The sequence below is a fragment of the Bufo bufo genome, chromosome 2, assembly GCF_905171765.1.
Source record: "Bufo bufo chromosome 2, aBufBuf1.1, whole genome shotgun sequence".
Lineage (NCBI taxonomy): Eukaryota > Metazoa > Chordata > Amphibia > Anura > Bufonidae > Bufo > Bufo bufo.
In genome coordinates this window covers 272,532,891-272,556,808 of record NC_053390.1, presented here as the reverse complement: position 1 = coordinate 272,556,808, position 23,918 = coordinate 272,532,891, and positions in this window count along the sequence as shown.

Below are 23,918 nucleotides of genomic sequence, written 5' to 3'. Positions count from 1 at the left end.
CAGTTCTGCCAGGGGTTGTCTGAAAAATTAAAAGACGCGCTGGTGGTATACGAGGTCCCTGGGTCTCTTGAGGCTGCTATGTCTCTGTCCATAAGAATCAACAGACGACTCAGGGAGAGACTATTAAATTTTACGGAGGCCTCTATAGGGCAGGGATCGGTTTGTTATGATCCAGTCGAACCAATGCAAATAGGGGGCGCCACTAGACAGGTGAATCCTCCTAAGTTCCGCCGTAGGTCAGAGGTTTGTTTTCGTTGAGGCGGGCAATAAGACTGAGATCTGTTCTGTCTTTTTGGACAGTGGGGTGGGGGTCAACTTGGTGGATTCACGGTTTGCTCAGGCTCTGGGTTTCACTCCGGAACCGGTACGCAGAACTATTCCTGTTTTTGCCATCGACTCCTCCCCTCTTACTCAGAGAGAGTTAATTCAGATCATCCATAATATCCATCTGCAGGTAGGGGACCTCCATAAAGAGCATATCTCTTGTTATCTCCTGGACGGTCTTCCGGCTCCTATGGTATTGGGGCTTCCCTGGCTGGTGACTCACAATCCAGTGGTGGTTTGGCAGGCCGGGGAGATTGTGGAGTGGAGTGAACATTGTAAGGACAACTGCTTGAGTAGTAGATGCTCTACACTCTCTGTAACATCTTTACCTGCCTTTCTGTCAGATTTTATGGATGTGTTCTCTGAGAAGGGTTGTCAGGGGTTACCACCTCATCATCCATATGATTGCCCGATTAATCTATTACCTGGGGCAAAACTACCTAAAACCCGATTATACAATCTTTCCGGCCCGGAGAGGAAGGCTATGCAAGATTATATTTCGGAGAGTTTGGCTAAAGGACACATCAGACCCTCTTCTTCACCCGTGGCTGCAGGGTTCTTTTTCGTTAAAAAGAAAGATGGGCGCCTGCGTCCTTGCCTGGATTTCCGGGAATTAAACCGGATAACTATCCGAGATCCCTATCCTCTTCCTCTCATTCCTGACCTCTTTAATCAGGTTGCTGGTGCTAAATGGTTCTCCAAAATGGATCTCAGAGGAGCCTATAACCTGGTTCGCATCAAAGAGGGGGATGAGTGGAAGTTGGCTTTTAATACTCCGGAAGGGCATTATGAAAATCTGGTCATGCAATTTGGTCTTACTAATGCACCTGCGGTGTTCCAACATTTTGTCAACGATATTTTTAGTCACCTTATCGGGAGATTTGTTGTGATATATCTTGATGACATCCTGGTCTATTCCCCGGATCTGGATACACATAAGATCCATGTGAGACAAGTGCTGCAGATATTAAGGGCCAACAAATTGTTTGCTAAATTAGAGAAATGTGTGTTCGTCGTAAAAGAACTGCCATTTCTGGGGTATGTGTTGTCAGATTCAGGTTTCGGCATGGATCCAGAGAAAGTCCGGGCGATTATGGACTGGGATCTGCCTGAGAACCTGAAGGCATTGCAACGCTTCCTGGGGTTTGCCAATTTTTATAGAAAGTTTATAAAGAACTATTCCTTGGTGGTCAAACCACTGACGGACATGACCCGAAAGGGATCCGATTTTTCCAAATGGTCACATGCAGCCAAAACTGCCTTTACATCTCTGAAGGAGAGATTCACCTCGGCCCCTATTCTCGTACAGCCAGATGTCTTGCTTCCTTTTATTGTAGAGGTTGACGCATCAGAGGTGGGGGTGGGAGCGGTACTATCTCAGGGCCCGAACCCTGGTGAATGGCGTCCGTGTGCTTTCTTTTCGAAGAAATTGTCTACTGCAGAAAGGAACTATGATATTGGCAACAGGGAACTTTTGGCTATTAAGTTGGCCTTTGAGGAGTGGCGTCATTTTTTGGAGGGGGCGGTTCATCCCGTCACGGTGATTACGGATCACAAAAACTTATTATATCTGGAGTCTGCGAAATGTCTCACCCCTAGACAGCCTCGCTGGTCGTTATTTTTTACTAGGTTTAATTTTGTAATAACCTATCGCCCGGGGGCAAAAAATACTAAGGCGAATGCATTGTCCCGAAGTTTCCCTGGAGGGGGTGATGTTGATGTACCAGAGCCTATTTTGCAAAAGGGGGTGGTGGTCTCTGCATTACACTCAGGTTTGGAGGGGAGGGTGTTGGAAGCTCAGGGGGACGCCCCGGCCTCCTGCCCCTCGGGTAAACTGTTTGTGCCAGAAAATTTATGCCTGGAGATACTAAAATAACACCATAACTCCACACTGGCAGGACACCCAGGTAGTAGGGCAACCTCTGAGTTAGTGTCTCGTCGGTTCTGGTGGCCTAAGTGGCGCCAGGAGGTGTTGAATTTTGTGTCTGCATGTGCTACCTGTGCTCGTTCTAAGGTAGATCATACTCGTCCGGCAGGGCGTCTTTTACCTCTGACCATCCCCAACAGGCATTGGACGCACCTATCAATGGATTTCATTACGGATCTACCAGTATCAGCGGGGAAGACTGTTATTCTTGTAGTTGTTGACAGATTCAGTAAAATGGTGCACTTTATTGCTCTTGCCGCATTGCCTAATGCTAACACACTGGCTCAGGTTTTTATTGACCACATCGTGAAGCTTCACGGGGTCCCTTCCGATATTGTTTCAGATCGTGGTACCCAATTTGTTTCTAAATTTTGGAAAGCTTTTTGTTCTCGTTTAGGGGTTCATCTGTCGTTTTCTTCATCTTTCCATCCACAGTCCAACGGTCAGACTGAACGTACCAATCAAAACCTAGAGACATATTTGAGATGCTTTGTTTCCGAAAATCAGGAGGAATTGTCATCTTATTTACCGTTAGCCGAGTTTGCCATTAATAATCGTCGTCAAGAATCTACCGATAAGTCACCATTTTTTGGTGCGTATGGTTTCCATCCTCAGTTTTGTACGTTTAGTGAGGGGGGGCCGTCTGGGATTCCAGAGGAGGAATGATTTGCGTCTTCACTTTCTTCAGTGTGGCAGAGTGTGCAAGAAAGTTTGAAGAGAATTGGTGGTAGATACAAACGTGTGGCTGATAGGAAGCGCTCTGAAGGTCCGGAACTTGGGGTGAATGACTTGGTGTGGTTGTCTACCAGAAATATCAAGTTGAAGGTTCCCTCGTGGAAATTAGGTCCGAGATTTATTGGTCCTTATAGGGTAATTAAGATCATTAACCCGGTGGCTTTTCGTCTGGAGCTACCTCAGACGCTAAGGATCCATAATGTCTTCCACAGGTCTCTGCTTAAGAGATATGTAGAACCTCCTGAACCATTGCCACTACCGCCTCCACCAGTGGTTGTTGATGGCAGTCTTGAGTTTCAGGTAGAAAAGATTGTTGATTCACTATATGTTCGCCGCTCTCTTCAGTACCTGGTGCACTGGAAAGGTTATGGTTCCAAAGAGAGAATGTGGGTTCCAGCATCAGAGATAAAAGCGGACAGACTCATTCGGGCTTTTCATAGCTCCCATCTGGAGAGGCCTGGTCTTGAGGGTCCGGGGGCCCCTCAAAGAAAGGGGGGTACTGTCACGACTGTGACTGATCCAGACAGGTCTGGGAGGAGAAGGTCGCAGCGACTTGCTACTCGCGATAGCTTGTGAGTTTGCTCCGTGGTTCAGGGTGTGTCATCCAGGTTTTGCCTTGTGAACCTTTTTGTCCTGACTGGGAGTTTGTAGGCATCCTTCTCAGGTGAGTCCTGTCTGCCACTCCCAGATACTATATTAGTTTCAGTTTCACTTGCAGTCATTGCCAGATATAGTCCTTACTTCCAGTGCTATTCTGACCTTTGAAGGAGATCGTTTGACGGTGTTGCTGTGGAGCTCTTGTCCGGCGTGGACTGTCGTGTTTGGGATCCCCTTCTCTGCTCGTGACTGGATAAGTCTATCTCTGCTGTTGATTGTTTGTTTGTTGCTGTCTTCCCCTGTTGTTCTCCTAGACGTGAGTGATGGTGACTAGTGCTTTCCCCAGTCTAGTATTGTTAGGGTGACTGAGGGTTTAGGCATCCTGCTCGCCGCACGGGTTCACACCCCGTCTAGGGTATAAGGGCAGACAGGTGCCAGCTTAGGGTTAGTCAGGGGTGGCCATTCTATTTCCCATCCGTAGATAAGGGTCTACCTTCCCCTCCGTCTGGTGCGACACGACTGCTGCTGGGTTAGCGGTCGTGACAATAACCTACAAAAAATTAAATGTTACCATGTTTTTATTTAACACACAATGTATACATTCACAGTGCAGGTGGAAAAAATATGTGAACCCCTAGACTAATGACATCTCCAAGAGCTAATTGGAGTGAGGTGTCAGCCAACTGGAGTCCAATCAATTAGATGAGATTGGAGGTGTTGGTTACAGCTGCCCTGCCCTATAAAAAACACATACCAGTTCTGGGTTTGCTTTTTACAAGAAGCATTGCCTGATGTGAATGATGCCTCACACAAAAGAGCTCTCAGAAGACCTACGATTAAGAATTGTTGACCTGCATAAAGCTGTAAAGGATTATAAACAGCCTTGCGGTCCATCAGTCCATGGTAAGACAAATTGTCTATAAATGGAGAAAGTTCAGCACTGCTGCTACTCTCCCTAGGAGTGGTCTTCCTGTAAAGATGACTGCAAGAGCACAGCGCAGACTGCTCAATGAGGTGAAGAAGAATCTTAGAGTGTCAGCCAAAGACTTAGAAAAGTCTCTGGCATATGCTAACATCCCTGTTAGCGAATCTACGATACGTAAAACACTAAACAAGAATGGATTTCATGGGAGGATACCACAGAGGAAGCCACTGCTGTCCAAAAAAAACATTGCTGCACGTTTACAGTTTGCACAAGAGCACCTGGATGTTCCACAGCAGTACTGGCAAAATATTCTGTGGACAGATGAAACCAAAGTTTAGTTGTTTGGAAGAAACACACAACACTATGTGTGGAGAAAAAGAGGCACAACACACCAACATCAAAACCTCATCCCAACTGTGAAGTATGGTGGTGGGGGCATCATGGTTTGGGGCTGCTTTGCTGCGTCAGGGCCTGGACGGATTGCTATCATCGAAAGAAAAATGAATTCCCAAGTTTATCAAAACATTTTGCAGGAGAACTTAAGGCCATCTGTCCACCAGCTGAAGCTCAACAGAAGATGGGTGTTGCAACAGGACAATGACCCAAAGCATAGAAGTAAATCAACAATAGAATGGCTTAAACAGAAGAAAATACGCCTTCTGGAGTGGCCCAGTCAGAGTCCTGACCTCAACCCAATTGAGATGCTGTGGCATGACCTCAAGAAAGCGATTGACACCAGACATCCCAAGAATATTGCTGAACTGAAACAGTTCTGTAAAGAGGAATGGTCAAGAATTACTCCTGACCGTTGTGCACGTCTGATCTGCGACTACAGGAAATGTTTGGTTGAAGTTATTGCTGCCAAAGGAGGTTCAACCAGTTATTAAATCCAAGGGTTCACATACTTTTTCCACCTGCACTGTAATTGTTTACATGGTGTTCAATAAAAACATGGTAACATTAAATTCTTTAGTTTAAGCAGACTGTGATTGTCTATTGTTGTGACTTAGATGAAGATCAGATCACATTTTATGACCAATTTGTGCAGAAATCCATATCATTGCAACTGTACATACCCAGACATACCTGTGGCAATGCATGGCCACAACCTGGGGGATACAAATCTACCCTCAAATATTACTGGCCACTCAAGGCCAATATATATGTATGTATATATTAGAAATATATATATATAGATATATATAAATATTCTTCAAATCTCACCCTTCCCTTTACAGAGACCTATAAATGTAAAGTTGAATGAGTAGAGTTCTTTCCTGGCCACACATTCTACTGTATAATCGACGGCTGATGACAGTGTGAAAGAGGAGGAGTGGACTGGTAGAAGGAGGACACTTTTGTTTGCTGGCAGCCAGTTCTATTTCCTTACTGGATAGGGTAATGCCACTTTACGTGCTGCAAAATAGCTATGGTGTGTACAGATGACAGTGTGAAAGTGGAGGAGTAGTCTGAGCAGGAAAAGCAGTAACTGATGATGATGACAGGGACACTGTACTGCATGTGGAAGCTGCTTGTCTGCCACAAAGGAGACCGGGAAAAGGAGGACACTCATGTTTTGATTGCTGGCAGCCAGTTCTATTTTCTTACTGGAACGGGTAATGGCACTTTATGTGCCTCAAAATAGCTATGGTGTCTATGTTGGTGTTTGAACATCCATATCTTATTTTAATCCTGCAGATCTTGTAAACAGCAATGATTTTGTCTTCCAGCACTGTGAAGAAAAACTGACAGATGGGTGATACAGTGAGCTAGTGGCAGATAAGCTTGGCTTAGAACTGGCACGTTTTGAGCCTGCGCCCACAGTATCAGCTGCATCACCAGTTCCCCATCTGACCATAATAGAAGCAGTTTTGGGAGGTTTTAGCAATACATTGCCTCTGATCTTTATTGCTGCAGCCACCTCCCTTCTTCTCAGCACCCCAATCTGGCTCTTAGGTCCTGTCCAACGCACAATCATTTTCATAATTCTCAGCCAGTCTTTTATCAGACTGTGATATTTCTGTATTTGCTCCAAGTGACACTATCAGCAGGGCTACCAGTGCCCCTACCACCACCACCATGGCTACAAGCTCCACTACTACTAGCACCACAATCAGGGGCGTAGCTAAAGGTTCATGGGCCCTGGTGCAATAGTTCAGCTTGGGCCCCCCTTCCATCATTGCTTTGTGGCCAGGGGCTGGGAAGCACAAAGCCTTCCTGCTGCTTGAGGCAAAAATTGAAACCGCCTCCCCACCATGCCAAATTCTTGACCTAACACTTTCCCTCCAGCCAGAGGTGTAACTGAACCAGTATGCACCTTCTATAAAACAGGTGTCTTCTCATGTGGTACAAGGGTCTTTGGGGCCCCTCAGGCTCCTGGGCCCGGTAGCGACTGCTACCTCTGCACCCCCTATAGCTACGCCCCTGACCACAATCATCGTCATCCTGACCCTCTATGCCATTTTTATCAGACTGTGATATTTTATTGTGGGCTCTTTAAATCTCTCACGATTCCTTTCTCTGTATTTGCACCGAGTGACACTGTCGCTATCAATGCCCCTACCACTACCATGATGGTTACAGGTGCCACTATAACTACCACCAGTACAGCTTTGCATGAGACCCTCTATGCCCGCCTGAATCTCCCCTCCATGGCAATCCAAATGCTGACTGTTCTCACACAAGTCATCAACAGGGAAACAATCTTGAGAATCACGTTGGGATTTGGTGCCTCTTCTCAGAAAAAGAAATGAAAAAAAAAAAAAAAAGGTGCACCACTAGGAGTAGTCAGAGATAATGCAAATGATAAGCTTTTCTGGGACCACAAGGAGGAGTAGGATGAATGCCGTGAAACTTGGCTCCAAGGCAAAGTGTCAGACTCAGAGGTGATATCCACATCATCTTGCTATGATTAAGAGGCCATCCAGTTTACAATGTCATTCCCTTTTAGAGATGGCCTTGCGGTTCGCCCGGCAGTGGTTTCTCGGTGAACTTTGCTCGTTCGCGGTTAGCCGAACGGGCGAACATATGGCGATGTCTGCCAGCGCCATATTCTTTTATATTGTGAAGAATGACACATCCATCAGGTGGTACAGGACAGCCAATTGAGAGCTTTCAGCACAGGGACACACCCTCTAACTTATAAATAAACCCGATCTGGCCACCATTTTACATTCAGTCTTTTGCCAGTGTAGGGAGAGGTTGCTGTCTGGAACAGACTTTTAGAGACACCAAAAGCTAGCTAATAGGGCCACAAAAGTCCATTTAAGGACTGGTATAGGTGTGCTATCGATAGATGTCACATACTGAGGGGTGTGATATACTTATAATATACTTTCTAACATAGAAAGTATATTATAGTGCATTTGTATTGTGCAGCAGATGTGTGCGTTTCTGCAGCGATACTGCAGCTATACAGAGGGTCAAAAGCTCTTGGAACAAATAATTTCAACTGGTGTGATATAACAGTTGCCCCCCCAAAAAAGTGATTGAGGCAGGGGTGTGATATACTTATAATATACTTTCTATATAGGGCACTTGAGTAGTGCAGCATTTGTTTGTGGTTCTACTGCCTTACCGCAGCTACATAGAGTAACAAACGCTATTGGACCAAATAGTTTCAACTGGTGTGATATACTAGTTGCCCCCTCAAAAAACTGATTGAGGCAGGGGTGTGATATACCAATAATATACTTTCTATATAGTGCATTTGGGTAGTGCAGCATTTGTTTGCGGTTTTGCTGCGTTACCGCATCTACACAGAGTGACAAACGCTATTGGAACAAATAATTTCAACTGGTGTGATATACCAGTTACCCGTAAAAAAATTAATTGAGGCAGGGGTGTGATATACCAATAATATACTTACTATATAGTGCATTTGTATTGTGCAGCAATTGTGTGTGTTTCTGCTGCGATACTGCAGCTAAATAGAGTGACAAATGTGATATACCAGTTTCCCCCCAAAAAACTGATTGAGGCAGGGCTGTGATATACCATTAATATACTTTCTATATAGTGCATTTGAGTAGTGCAGCAATTGTTTGCGGTTCTGCTGCGTTACCTCAGCTACACAAAGTGACAAACGCTATTGGAACAAATAATTTCAACTAGTGGGATATACCAGTTGCCCCCCCAAAAAACTGATTGAGGCAGGGGTGTGATATACCATTAATATACTTTCTATATAGTGCATTTGGGTAGTGCAGCATTTGTGTGCCCTTCTGCTGCATTAACACAGCTACACAGAGTGATAAACACTATTGGGACAAATAATTTCAACTGGTGTGATATACCAGTTCACCCTCAATAAAACTGATTGAAGCAGGGGTGTGATATACAAATAATATACTTTTTATTTAATGCATTTGGGTAGTGCAGCATTTGTGTACGCTTCTGCTGCAATACCACAGCTACAGAGAGTGACAAACGCTATTGGAAAAAATAATTTCAGCTGGTGTGATATACCAGTTGCCCCCCAAAAAACTGATTGAGGCAGGGGGGTGACATAACTATAATAAATAGTGAGCATGCTCAGCCGAGCACCGGTTCGGCTCGAGCATCACTATGCTGGCCGGAACACATGATAGCAGTTTATATAGGAGCCGATGTCCTGCACTCGGATCATTCAGCGTCAGAGAGAGCAGACAGTAGGCAGGGACAGATAGCGTTTTGCTGGAAATTCACAGATTTACCTCCAAAAAAACTATTGAAAGACCAAACAGTCCTCTTAAGGACTACCGTGTTTGACAGCAGTGCAGAACCATTTTTTTTTTTTACTGGGGGTTAAATTCAGTAGTATCAGGGACAGGCGTCTTCAGGAAGGAACAGATAGTGCAGGGCTGGAAAATCGCTTTTTTAAGTACCCATAAGCATTTAATAGACAGAAAGATTTGATATTAGTGAGATCGACAGTACGCCATCAGAAAGCAGTGTGGTTAGCAGACATTATAAAAAGGGGCTTATTCACTAGAGTGTGACTGCAAGTGGGATCTAGAGTATGCATCAGAAAGCAGTGTGTTTAGCAGACATTATAAAAAGGGGCTTATTCACTATAGTTTGTCTGCAAGTGAGATCTACAGTACGCCATCAGAAAGCAGTGTGTTTAGCAGTCATTAAAAATAGGGGCTTATTCACTAGAGTGTGTCTGCTAATGAGATATACACTGTGCCATCAGATTAAAAAAAAATTCGGTGGAAATTAACCTAATTTGTGCCACATCTGTGTGTGCGTTCAATCCACAAACGTTATATACAGTATTCCAGCAGAGAATAGCTTTTATTTTTGAACAAATTTAACTAGTTTTAGGCACATCTGTTTGCGTTCAATCCACAAACGTTATATATAGTATTCCAGCAGAGAATAACTTTTATTTGGGACAAATGTAACTAGTTTGGGGCACATCTGTGTGTGCGTTCAATCCACAAACGTTATATACAGTATTCCAGCAGAGAATAACTTTTATTTGGGACGAATTTAACTAGTTTTAGGCATATCTGTGTGTGCGTTCAATCCACAAACGTTATATACAGTATTCCAGCAGAGAATAACTTTTATTTCGGACAAATTTAACTAGTTTGGGGCACACCTGTGTGTGCGTTCAATCCACAAACATTATATACAGTATTCCAGCAGAGAATAACTTTTATTTGGGACTAATTTAACTAGTTTTAGGCACATCTGTGTGTGTGTTCAATCCACAAACATTATATACAGTATTCCAGCAGAGAATAACTTTTATATGGGACAGTAGTAGATGGGGATGAGGAAGTGGAAGAGGAGGTGGTGGACGATGAGGTCACTGACCCAACTTGGGAAGGTTAAAAGCCGAGCGAGGAAAGCAGTACAGACGAGGAAAGATCTGCAGCACCGCAACAAGCTGTAAGAGGCTGTGGTGTGGCAAAAGGGAGACGTCGGCCCACACCAAACAGGCCCACAACCGTTACACGGAGCGTAAATTTCCCTTGCCAAGGGGTAGGTGTTCCCCAGTATGGCACTTTGTTGCAAAGAGTGCAGATGACAAAAGAGTGGCAGTTTGCAACCTGTGCCGTACCAAAATGAGCCGGAGCGTGAACACCAGCAACCTCACCACCACCAGCATGATCCGCCACATGGCATCCAAGCACCCTAATCAGTGGGCCGAATGCCTGGGTCCACAATCTGGGTCTGCGGGCCACCCCACTGCCTTCTCTTCCCCTGTGTTACGCACTGCTGGCCAATCCCCTGTCGAAGGCGCACCTGGGCCTTCGCATGCACCATCAGCAACTACATCCACTTCCCTGACCCAGCGCAGCGTCCAATTGTCCTTGTCCCAGGCATTTGAACGCAAGCGGAAATATCCAGCCACCCACCCACTGTCCATGACACTAAATGCACAACTTTCAAAATTACTGGCCCTTGAAATGTTGCCATATAGGCTTGTGGAGACTGAGGCCTTCCGCAGCCTGATGTCGGTGGCCGTCCCTCGGTATGCAGTCCGCAGCCGCCACTATTTTTCACGGTGTGCTGTGCCCGCCTTACACCAGCATGTGTCCCAGAACATCACCCGTGCCCTGACCAACGCAGTTACTGGAAGGTCCACTTAACCACGGACACATGGACAAGTGCTGGTGGCCAGGGACGCTACATTTCCCTGACTGCACACTGGGTGAATGTTGTGGAGGCCGGGAGTGAGTCGTACCCTGGGATGGCAAAGGTTCTCCGCCAGCAACTATATTACTGGCTCCAACCCCCACTTCTCCTCCTCTTCCGCCGCTACCTCCACCACTTCTACCTCCAGCAGTCAGCCATCAGTCGTTAGCTGGAAGCAGTCTAGCACTGCTGTGGGGAAACGTCAACAGGCCGTGCTGAGGCTGATCTGTCTAGGGGACAAACAGCACACCGCTGCAGAGCTGTGGCAGGGTATAAGGGACCATACCGAGCTGTGGCTGTCGCCACTCAACCTACAACCAGCCATAGTTTAGTTATGTCGGACAATGGCCGTAACTTGGTGGCAGCTTTGGAGCTCGGCAACCTGATGCACGTGCCATGCCTAGTGCACGTATTAAACTTAGTGGTTCAGCGCTTTATTAAAACATACCCAAATTTGACAGAGCTACTAGTAAAGGAGCGCCGCGTGGGTGCCCATTTCCGCAAGTCGCCCACAGCTTCAGCCGGTCTGTCAATGCTGCAGCAGACCTTGGGGCTTTTCAGTTCACTGACTGTTGTGCAACGTGAGCTCGCGCTGGAACACTACGTTCTCATTCTACATGTTTTCCAGGCTTTGTGAGCAGCAGAGGGCAGTTGTGAAATACCAGCTGCAACATGGTCGTCGCCTTTCGAGTCAACTTCCACTATTAACAAGCATGGAGTGGGCATTGATGGCAGACCTCTGTGTGAGGTTTTAAGAAACTTTGATTAATCCACACAGATGGTTAGTAGCAATAACGCTATAATCAGCGTAAGCATCCCACTTCTGTGTCTACTCAAACGATCGCTGCTCACAATTAAGAATGACGCTCTGAATGTGGCAGACGTGAAAATGGGGGAGGACTTTAGTGTGGGTGATAGCAAGACCACCCACATTTCGTCTTCTCAGCGTGAATTGGACCATGAGGGGGAGGAGGAGTAGCTGGAGACAGTTGCTTCTGCTACAGAGGGTACTACCGACGGAACTTTAATTCCATCGGTTCGACGTGGATGGGCACAAGGGGATGAGGAGGAGGATGAGGAGATAGAGAGTTATCCTGACGTTTACATAGACGTCTTACCTGTTGCTACTCTGGCACACATGGCTGACTACATGTTATGCTGCCTTTCCCACGACCCTCGCGTTATACGCATTTTAGATAACACTGATTACTGGGTGTTCACCCATCTCGACCCCCGCTACAAAAATAACTTCATATCTCTCATTCCTGTGGTGGAGAGGGCAAGTAAAATGGTGCAATACCAGAAGGTCCTTGTTGAGTAATTGTTCCAAACATTTCCTTCTGACAAAGCTGGCGGCAGAGTCCGTACTTCCATAGGCAAACGAGGAAGGCAGACAACGGGAACACACTCCAGTTCCAACAAAGGCAGGGCAGCACTCTCCAAGGCATGGGACACTTTCATTACACCCCGCCAGCAACCGCACCCTGAAGCATGGCCTACTGTCCCAAGGAGGGAAAAGTTTTGGAAGATAGTGAAGCAATACATAGCAGACCGTGTCAGCATCCTTAATGATCCCTCGGTGCCTTACAACTACTGGGTGTCCAAACTGGACACGTGGCACGAACTTGCGCTCTATGCCTTGGAGGTGCTTGCCTGTCCTGCCGCCAGCATATTGTTTGAGTGTGTATTTAGTGTTGCTGGTGGCATTATAACAGATAAGCGTATCCGCTTGTCCACTAACAATGCTGAAAGGTTGACTCAGATAAAAATGAACAAGGCCTGGATTGCCCCTGACTTCTCCTCTCCACCAGAGGAAAGCTGAGCTAATGAGGAACAAAAACGCAATTAACATGTATGATTTATAATGTACTCAATCCACAAGTTTCAGATGCAAGCTTTTCACCGCAAAAAAGGGTATATATTTGAATCTTGTTTTCTCATCCTCCTCCTCCTCTTCCCTACAGTATATCTTTATATGGTCTGCTCACCTGTAGGCCCTCACTACAATGTTTTATAGGGTCCGCTCACCTTCAGGCCCTCACCTCCAATGTTTTATACAGTCTGCTCACCTGTAGGCCCTCACTACAATGTTTTATAGGGTCTGCTCACCTTCAGGCCCTCACCTCCAATGTTTTATACGGTCTGTTCACTGGTAGGCATTCACCTATAATGTTTTATGCGGTCTGCTCACGTGTAGGCTCTCACTACAATGTTTTATAGGGTCCGCTCAGCTTCAGGCTCTCACCTCCCAATGTTTTATATGGTCTGCTCACCGGTAGGTCCTCACTACAATGTTGTATAGGGTCTGCTCACCTTCAGGCCCTCACCTCCAATGTTTTATACGGTCTGCTCACCTGTAGGCCTTCAATAAAATGTTTTATATGGTCTGCTCAGCTGTAGGCTCTCACTACAATGTTTCATAGGGTCTGCTCACCTTCAGACCCGCCCCTCACCTCTAATGTTTTATATGGTCTGCTCACCTGCAGGCCCTCACTACAATGTTTTATAGGGTCCGCTCACCTTCAGGCCCTCACCTCCAATGTTTTATACGGTCTGCTCAACTGTAGGCCCTCACCTCTAATGATTTATACGGTCTGCTCACTTGTAGGCTGTAGGCCCTCACCTGTAATGTTTTATGCGGTCTGCTCACCTGAAGGCCCTCACATATAATGTTTTAGAAGGACAGCTCAGCAGCAGGCACTCGCCCCTCATTTTTTATAGGCTCACCAGCATGCCCTCGCTCCAAATGTTTTGGAAGGTTACCAACTGGCCATCAAGGATAATTTTTCAAGGGTGTGTATGATGCCCTCCTTTATGTGTAAGAAAGGGTGTATTGCAGTGCCGGTTCCTTGTAATATTTGGCAGCCCTTTCACTTAGTGCATAGGCTTTAGGAGTGTAGCAGTGTACCTGATCAATTGTAGCACCATGTGAATGAGGCCCTCCTTTATGTGATATACAGGCTGTATCGGAGTGCTTCTTCCTTGTAATTTTTGGCAGCACTTATATATGCAATTGAATATACAGGAAAGAATGTTTCCTAACATTTTTTCCTCTAAAAAGTTTTTTTTGGGGGGGAAGGGGGGGCGGGGTTTTGGGTGTTTTTTTGTCGGTCTGTAAAAGTGGCGTACAACATGGTTCCCAGCAGCGACATTGGAGTCCAAGATGCATCCAGACATGGTCCCCCTGCTGTTCCTGATCAATTTCAGAGATGTTTCCATCACTTTCAGACCTTTTCCTATGAACCAGGCACCCTCCCCTCATCCGAGCAGGGGGTGCCTGGTTGTCCAATGACTTCCATTATACTCGGGTGCTCGGCTGAGCGGACGAATATTCCTATGTGTTCGGACCGAGTACCCGAATACCCGAACACTTTGGTGCTCGCTCATCACTAATAATAAACGTTCTATATAGTGCATTTGGGTAGTGCAACATTTGTGTGCGGTTCTTCTGCGTTACCGCAGCTACACAGAGTACCAAACGCTATTGGAACAAATAATTTCTAATGGTGTGATATACCAGTTGCCCCCCCAAAAAAACAGATTGAAGCAGGGGTGTAATATGCCAATAATATACTTTCTATATAGTGCATTTGGGTAGTGCAGCATTTGTTTGCGGTTCTGCTGCCTTACCGCAGCTACACAGAGTGACAAACGCTATTGGAACAAATAATTTCAACTGTTGTTATTAGGAATGAGCGAACCCGAACTGTATAGTTCGGGTTCGTACCGAATTTTGGGGTGTCCGTGACACGGACCCGAACATTTTCGTAAAAGTCTGGGTTCGCGTTCGGTGATGCAAAGCAGCCAATCAACAAACGTCATACTACTTGCCCCAAGAGGCCATCACAGCCATGCCTACTATTGGCATGGCTGTGATTGGCCAGTGCAGCATGTGACCCAGCCTCTATATAAGCTTGGGTCACGTAGCGCTGCATGTCACTCTGCTGTTACAAGTGTAGGGAGAGGTTGCAGCTGCGACGTTAGGGCTAGATTAGGCAGTGATTAACTCCTCCAAAACACTTAAGACAGTGATCGATCTACAGCTGTGGATCATTGAACTGCTGCTATTCAATTGCTCACTGTTTTTAGGCTGCCCAGAGTGTTTTTCAGTCACTTTTTTCTGGGGTGATCGGCGGCCATTTTGTGGCTTGTGGTGCGCTAGCACAAGCTGCCACCAAGTCCATTTAACCATCAATAGTGTGGTTATTTTTTGCTATATCCTACATCAGGGGCAAGCTGTCACCAAGTCCATTTAACCATCAATAGTGTGGTTATTTTTTGGCTATATCCTACATCAGGGGCAAACTGCCACCAAGTCCATTTAACCATCAATAGTGTGGTTATTTTTTTGCTATATCCTACATCAGGGGCAAGCTGCCACCAAGTCCATTTAACCATCAATAGTGTGGTTATTTTTTGGCTATATCCTACATCAGGGGCTTGGCTGTGCTTGCTATTTTATTGAGGGGTGAAATACAATTGCCAAAATAGCAGTACCCTAAATCTGGTGTTTCAGCTGTGGCCAGCCAATTGTAATACTGTCTGCTGTCTGGCAAAGGATATATTTTTGTTCTGGGTTGAAATACAATTCCCAACTTAGCAATTTCCTAAATTAGTGGTTTCTGCTGTATCAGGGCTACTTTAAATCTATCCATTAAAAGGGTATATTAGATTCAAGGTGCTGATAGGGTCATTCTCAATAACTTCACACACACACGCTACTGTGCATATCCAAGTCTAATTCTGTCCGTAAACGTATACCTGTCACCCAGCGCCTAAATAATAGGCCTCAAATTTATATTCAGCTAAATCTGTGGTTATTGCTGTAGCTGGTCAAGTTATATTGTGTCCGTCAAAGCACAGTTTTTGTTCTGGGTTGAAATACAATTCCCAACCTAGCAATTTCCTAAATTAGTGGTTTCTGCTGTATCAGGCCTACTTTAAATCTATCCCTAAAAGGGTATATTAGATTCAAGGTGCTGATAGGGTCATTCTCAATAACTTCACACACACGCTACTGAGCATATCCAAGTCTAATTCTGTCCGTAAACGTATACCTGTCACCCAGCACCTAAATAATAGGCCTCAAATTTATATTCAGCTAAATCTGTGGTTATTGCTGTAGCTGGTCAAGTTATTTTGTGTACGTCAAAGCACAGTTTTTGTTCTGGGTTGAAATACAATTCCCAACCTAGCAATTTCCTAAATTAGTGGTTTCTGCTGTATCAGGCCTACTTTAAATCTATCCCTAAAAGGGTATATTAGATTCAAGGTGCTGATAGGGTCATTCTCAATAACTTCACACACACGCTAATGTGCATATCCAAGTCTAATTCTGTCCGTAAACGTATACCTGTCACCCAGCGCCTAAATAATAGGCCTCAAATTTATATTCAGCTAAATCTGTCATTACTGCTGTGCCTGTATTAGTGTAATACGGTACCTAAATGAAATGCTGTCATTTAGGTTGGTGGACACAGACAGCATCAAACAGCTCATGTCGCTTGCTGTCCCACAGTATAGTGTTCCCAGCCGGCACTACTTCTCCAAGAGAGCCGTGCCTTCCCTGCACAACCAAGTATCCGATAAAATCAAGTGTGCACTGCGCAACGCCATCTGCGGCAAGGTCCACCTAACCACAGATACGTGGACCAGTAAGCACGGCCAGGGACGCTATATCTCCCTAACTGCACACTGGGTAAATGTAGTGGCGGCTGGGCCCCAGGCGGAGAGCTGTTTGGCGCACGTCCTTCCACCGCCAAGGATCGCAGGGCAACATTCTTTGCCTCCTGTCTCCTCCTCCTCCTACTCAGCTTCCTCCTCCTCTTCTTCCACCTGCTCATCCAGTCAGCCACACACCTTCACCACCAACTTCAGCACAGCCCGGGGTAAACGTCAGCAGGCCATTCTGAAACTCATATGTTTGGGGGACAGGCCCCACACCGCACAGGAGTTGTGGCGGGGTATAGAACAACGGACCGACGAGTGGTTGCTGCCGGTGAGCCTCAAGCCCGGCCTAGTGGTGTGCGATAATGGGCGAAATCTCGTTGCAGCTCTGGGACTAGCCGGTTTGACGCACATCCCTTGCCTGGCACATGTGCTGAATTTGGTGGTGCAGAAGTTCATTCACAACTACCCCGACATGTCAGAGCTGCTGCATAAAGTGCGGGCCGTCTGTTCGCGCTTCCGGCGTTCACATCCTGCCGCTGCTCGCCTGTCTGCTCTACAGCGTAACTTCGGCCTTCCCGCTCACCGCCTCATATGCGACGTGCCCACCAGGTGGAACTCCACCTTGCACATACTGGACAGACTGTGTCAGCAGCAGCAGGCCATAGTGGAGTTTCAGCTGCAGCACGCACGGGTCAGTCGCACTGCGGAACAGCACCACTTCACCACCAATGACTGGGCCTCCATGCGAGACCTGTGTGCCCTGTTGCGCTGTTTCAAGTACTCCACCAACATGGCCAGTGGCGATGACGCCGTTATCAGCGTTACAATACCACTTCTATGTCTCCTTGAGAAAACACTTAGGGCGATGATGGAAGAGGAGGTGGCCCAGGAGGAGGAGGAGGAGGAAGAGGGGTCATTTTTAGCACTTTCAGGCCAGTCTCTTAGAGGCCAGGTACAAATGTGGCCAGCCAGGGCCCACTACTGGAGGACGAGGAGGACGATGATGAGGAGGAGGTGGAGGAGGATGAGGATAAAGCATGTTCACAGCGGGGTGGCACCCAACGCAGCTCGGGCCCATCACTGGTGCGTGGCTGGGGAGGAAACGCAGGACGATGACGATACGCCTCCCACAGAGGACAGCTTGTCCTTACCTCTGGGCAGCCTGGCACACATGAGCGACTACATGCTGCAGTGCCTGCACAACGACAGCAGAGTTGCCCACATTTTAATGTGTGCCGACTACTGGGTTGCCACCCTGCTGGATCCCCGGTACAAAGACAATGTGCCCACCTTACTTCCTGCACTGGAGCGTGATAGGAAGATGCGCGAGTACAAGCGCACGTTGGTAGACGCGCTACTGAGAGCATTCCCAAATGTCACAGGGGAACAAGTGGAAGCCCAAGGCGAAGGCAGAGTAGGAGCAAGAGGTCGCCAACGCAGCTGTGTCACGGCCAGCTCCTCTGAGGGCAGGGTTAGCATGGCAGAGATATGGAAAAGTTTTGTCACCACGCCACAGCTAACTGCACCACCACCTGATACGGAACGTGTTAGCAGGAGGCAACATTTCACTAACATGGCGGAACAGTACCTGTGCACACCCCTCCACGTACTGACTGATGGTTCAGCCCCATTCAACTTCTGGGTCTCCAAATTGTCCACGTGGCCAGAGCTAGCCTTTTATGCCTTGGAGGTGCTGGCCTGCCCGGCGGCCAGCGTTTTGTCTGAACGTGTATTCAGCACGGCAGGGGGCGTCATTACAGGCAAACGCAGCCGCCTGTCTACAGCCAATGTGGACAAGCTGACGTTCAAAAAAATGAACCAGGCATGGATCCCACAGGACCTGTCCATCCCTTGTCCAGATTAGACATTAACTACCTCCCCTTAACCATATATTATTGTACTGCAGGGCACTTCCTCATTCAATCCTATTTTTATTTTCATTTTACCATTATATTGCCGGGCAACCCAAAGTAGAATGAACCTCTCCTCTGTCTGGGTGCCGGGGCCTAAAAATATCTGACAGTGGCCTGTTCCAGTGGTGGGTGACATGAAACCTGATTCTCTGCTATGACATGAAGACTGATTCTCTGCTGAGTCGCTGACATGAAGCCTGAATCTCTGTTATGGGACCTCTCTCCTCTGTCTGGGTGACGGGGCCTAAATTATATGACAATGGACTGTTCCAATGTTGGGTGACGTGAAGCATGATTCTCTGCTATGACATGAAGACTGATTCTCTGCTGACATGAAGCCTGAATCTCTGTTATGGGACCTCTCTCCTCTGCCTGGGTGCCGGGGCCTAAATATCTGACAATGGACTGTTACAGTGGTGGGTGACGTGAAGCCTGATTCTCTGCTATGACATGAAGACTGATTCTCTGCTGACATGAAGCCAGATTCTCTGCTATGGGACCTCTCTCCAATTGATATTGGTTAATTTTTATTTATTTTATTTTTATTTTTATTCATTTCCCTATCCACATTTGTTTGCAGGGGATTTAACTACATTTTGCTGCCTTTTGCAGCCCTCTAGCCCTTTCCTGGGCTGTTTTACAGCCTTTTTAGTGCCGAAAAGTTCGGGTCCCCATTGACTTCAATGGGGTTCGGGTTCGGATCCCGAACCCGAACATTTCCGGGAAGTTCGGCCGAACTTCTCGAACCCGAACATCCAGGTGTTCGCTCAACTTTAGTTGTGATATATTAGTTGCCTCCCAAAAAAACTGATTGAGGCAGGGGTGTGATATACCTAAAATAAACTTTCTATATAGTGCATTTGGGTATTGCAGCATTTGTGTGCGGTTCTGCTGTGTTACCGCAGCTACACAGTGACAAAAGCTATTGGAACAAATAATTTCAACTGGTGTGATATACCAGTTGCCCCCCAAAAAAACTGATTGAAGCAGGGGGGTGATATACCAATAATATACTTTCTATATAGTGCATTTGGGTAGTGCTGCATTTGTTTGCGGTTCTGCTGCCTTACCGCAGCTACACAGAGTGACAAACGCTATTGGAACAAATAATTTCAACTGGTGTGATCAGTTGCGCCCCAAAAAAACTGATTAAGGCAGGGGTGTGATATACCTTCTTCCACAAATACTGCTCTTTCATACTTTGTCACAGGGTTATTTTGAAAATGAACAGCAGAGGAAGAGGCAGGCCATTCCCAGAGGTGGTAGGGGTCGGACTGGTGCACCAAGTGGGAAGATGCAGAAGGTGCGTGCGATTACTTCAAAGGACACACCAGAGTTGGTTCAGTGGCTCACTCAGCCTTCCGCTTCTGCACTCTCCTCATCCTCTCTATCTGCACCCTCTTTACTCTCTGCTATGTGCACCCCCAAAGACACCACCACCACCATATCCCGTCCACTCGAGTCAGAGGAATTATTTTCCCATCCATTACAAGACCTTACCGATGTGCAGCCATTCTTGGCATCGGATCAGGAAGAGGAAGTATCAACGATCGCCACCCAGCAGTCTGACGCCATACCCAGATCAGCCCAAGGAGGGTGGTCCCCGCTGTTGCTGCCTACTCCGAGATCTCTAATGTCAGTTGTGGTGAAGTTGATGATGATGACGTGTCGATGGACATCACGTGGGTGCCCACAAGAGAGGAAGAGGAGGGGAGTTCAGAGGGAGAGACGGAGCAGCAGATAGGGAGGAGAAGCAGGCAGAACTTACAGTGCACAGGAGGCAAAAAGCAGACTGCTAATGTATCTGGAACGAGCCATCCACCATGCACGGTCACATCTGGCACTCTCAGAATGCCGGCACATGGCTCCGCAGTGTGAGCTTTTTTTAACGTGTCCGCTGCTGACAATAGTGTTGCCATCTGCAGCCTGTGCTGTCAACGCATAAGTCGTAAGCCCAACACTCACCTAGGGACGACCGCCATAAGAAGGCACCTGGCCTCCCATCACCGAGCCCAGTGGAAGCAACACTGTGAGAACCCACAAAGCCACACTCCCGGTGCTCCATGGCCTACCTCTTCTCCTTCTCCTCTCTTTTACCATTTGCCTCCACTCCATCTTCCACCGTGCCATTGTCGTATTCATTTGGCAAAAGGCAGGCTTCCGTGGCCCAAATGTTCGAGTGTAAAAAGTTGATGACGCCGGATAATAACCCTCTTGCCCAACGGCTGACTGCCGGCTTGTCGGAACTGTTATCCCGCCAACTACTGCCATATAAACTGGTGGACTCAGAGGCCTTTAGAAAATTTGTGGCCATTGGCACACCGCAATGGAAGATCCCTGGAAGGAAATATTTCTCCCAGAAGGGCATCCTGGAGCTATACGGCCAAGTTCTGCGGCATGTGAATGTAACTCTGGCTTACAGTGTCGGTGACAAAATACATCTGATCGCAGACACGTGGTCTAGCAAACATGGGCAGGGAAGGTACATAACTTTTACTGCCCACTGGGTGAACCTTCTGACGGCCATCAAGCATGTAACCCGTGGCATCCGTGTGGATTTGATGTTACTGCCATGGATTGCATGCAGGTCTGCCTCTTCTTCTCCTCCTCCGACTCCATCCTCCGTCTCCTCCTTTGCTGACTCCTCCTTTTCCACTGCTACGGCCTCTTCAGCTGCACCCCCCAAGCTCCCCAGAACCTATTCGATGTGCCAGGTGAGAGGTTGCCATGCTGTGCTGCGGCTGTTGTGCCTGGAAGCCAAGAGCCACACCGGTCCTGCACTGATTTCAGCTCTGCGGTCACAGGCCGATCAGTGGCTAACCCCGCTTAATTTGACAGTTGGTAAAGTGGTGTGCGACAACGGTGCCAATCTGCCGAGCGCTCTGAAACAGGGCAAAATGACACAGATGCTGTACATGGCACACTTCCTGAACTTAGTCATGCAGCGATTCATTGCCAAATACCCCTGGGTCCAGGATGTCTCGCGGCAGGCCAGGAAAATCTCTGCCCATTTTAGAAGATCTTACACGTCCATGGCTCGCCTTGCTGACGTTCAGCGGCAAAACCACCTGCCCATCAGACGTCTGATTTGTGACTGCCCGACACGCTGGAACTCCACCTTGCATCTGCTTGATAGGCTGCTCCATCAGTTTCGTGCAGTTAACGACTACCTGTAAGAACTCTGCTGCAGGACACGTTCTGGGAAGCTTCTCCGACCATTTGATGAGGTCACCAAACTGGTCAGTCGCAGCCAGGTCGCCATCAGTGACATCGTACCTTACGCTTTCTTTCTGGAGCGAGCATTGCGTCGTGTCATTGATCAAGCCGTCGAGGAGCAGGAAGATGACGAAGTCGCAATGCTGGATGAATTCCCAGGGTGGTGAGGTACTTCATCTGAGACAAGTCAACAGGAGTCTGAAGAGGAGTCAACGGAGGATGGAACAGGGGTGGTGGAGGAGGAGGAGCAAGAAGAGCATGCTTTAAACTTCTCTGGAATCCCTGGTGTTGTCTGTGGCTGGGGGGAGGAGACTGAGAATGACATTATCTTGGAGGATGAGAAGGAGTCAGGCCACTCCACTGCTTCCAGTTTAGTGCAAATGGGGGCCTTCATGCTCCAGTGTTTGAAGAGGGAAGCATAAAGGTCAAAGACCAATACTGGGTGGCAACGTACTTAGACTCCTGGTACAAACACAAAATGGCAGACATGTTACCAGCACCACAGAGGGCTGTCAGAATGCAGCACTTCCAGGCCTTGCTTCGAGAAATGCTGCATTCTGCTGTTGCGGACGCTGGCAGAGGAATTTCCACTCACAGAGAAATAGTTGCGGGTACATATCCAACAGCTCATGCAAGAAGAGGACGGTTTGAAGATGTGTTGGTCACTTCGGATATGAGATTATTCTTGTAGCCAACCCATCGACAGCCGCCCTCCGGATCCAGCCTCAGGAAATGCCTAGACCGACAGGTGTCCGACTCCATCGGGTTACCAGCCGATGTGGACTCTCTGAGAAGCGAGGAACCCCTGGACTACTGGGTGTGCAGGCTTGACCTGTGGCCAGAACTGACACAATTTGCCATGGAACTCTTGGCTTGCCCCTCGTCCAGTGTCCTGTCCGAAAGGACGTTCAGCTCATCAGGGGGGATCGTGATCAATAAGCGCACTCGCCTAGCTCACGACAGTGTGGACTACCTCACATTTCTAAAAATGAATGAGGCATGGATCTCGGAGAAAGTCAATACCTGTGACGACCACATTTAATCAAATTCCCTCCTGCCAGGCCACACATATTCTACAACACCAAGAACAAAGAATGGTCTCTGTATTATGTAAATAATGAGGCATAAAAGGCGTTTTCTGTCCGTTAAATGCCTAATGTTTTGGGCCTCGGAGGAATTCAACACCTGTGACGACCACGCGTTTAAACTATTATCATTATTTTTTTTTCCATTTTTAGTTCTTTTAAACATATGTATTTGACCTGTATTTGTACTGGCCTTCAGTAAAATTGATAGCCATTGACCGTGTAATATACCTCCGGCCACATAATCACTTGATCTTTTATGTACGGTTGATGCATAATTTTTTGGGCCTGGAATCTAAAAGTAAAAAATTTTATACGGTGACCGCCTAATGTACCTCCAGCCACATTATTATTTTTTCTTTTCTTTACAGTGAAAGCATAATTTTTGGGGCCAGTAGTCCGCTGGCCTCCGTTAAAATTTATATCCAATGACCGTGTAATCTACCTCCAGCTACATTCTTACTTATTCTTTTTTTTCTGCTGAATGCATAATTTTTGGGGCCTGTAGTCCACTGGCCTGCAGTAAAATTGATATCCAATGACCGTGTAATCTTCCTCCAGACAAATACTTACTTGTTCTTTTCTTTATGCTGAATGCATAATTTTTGGGGCCTGTAGTCCACTGGCCCGCTGTAAAATTGTTATACAATGACAGTGTAATCTACCTCCAGCCACATACTTATTTGTTCTTTTCTGTCCGATGAATGAATAATTTTTGGGGCCTGTAGTCCACTGGCCTGCTGTAAAATTGATATCCAATTACCGTGTAATCTACCTCCAGCCACATATTTACTTGTTCGTTTCTATACGGTGAATGAATAATTGTTGGGGCCTTGGAGGAATTTAACACCAGTTGACGATCACGATTTCAACTATCATTAATGTTTCTAATCCAA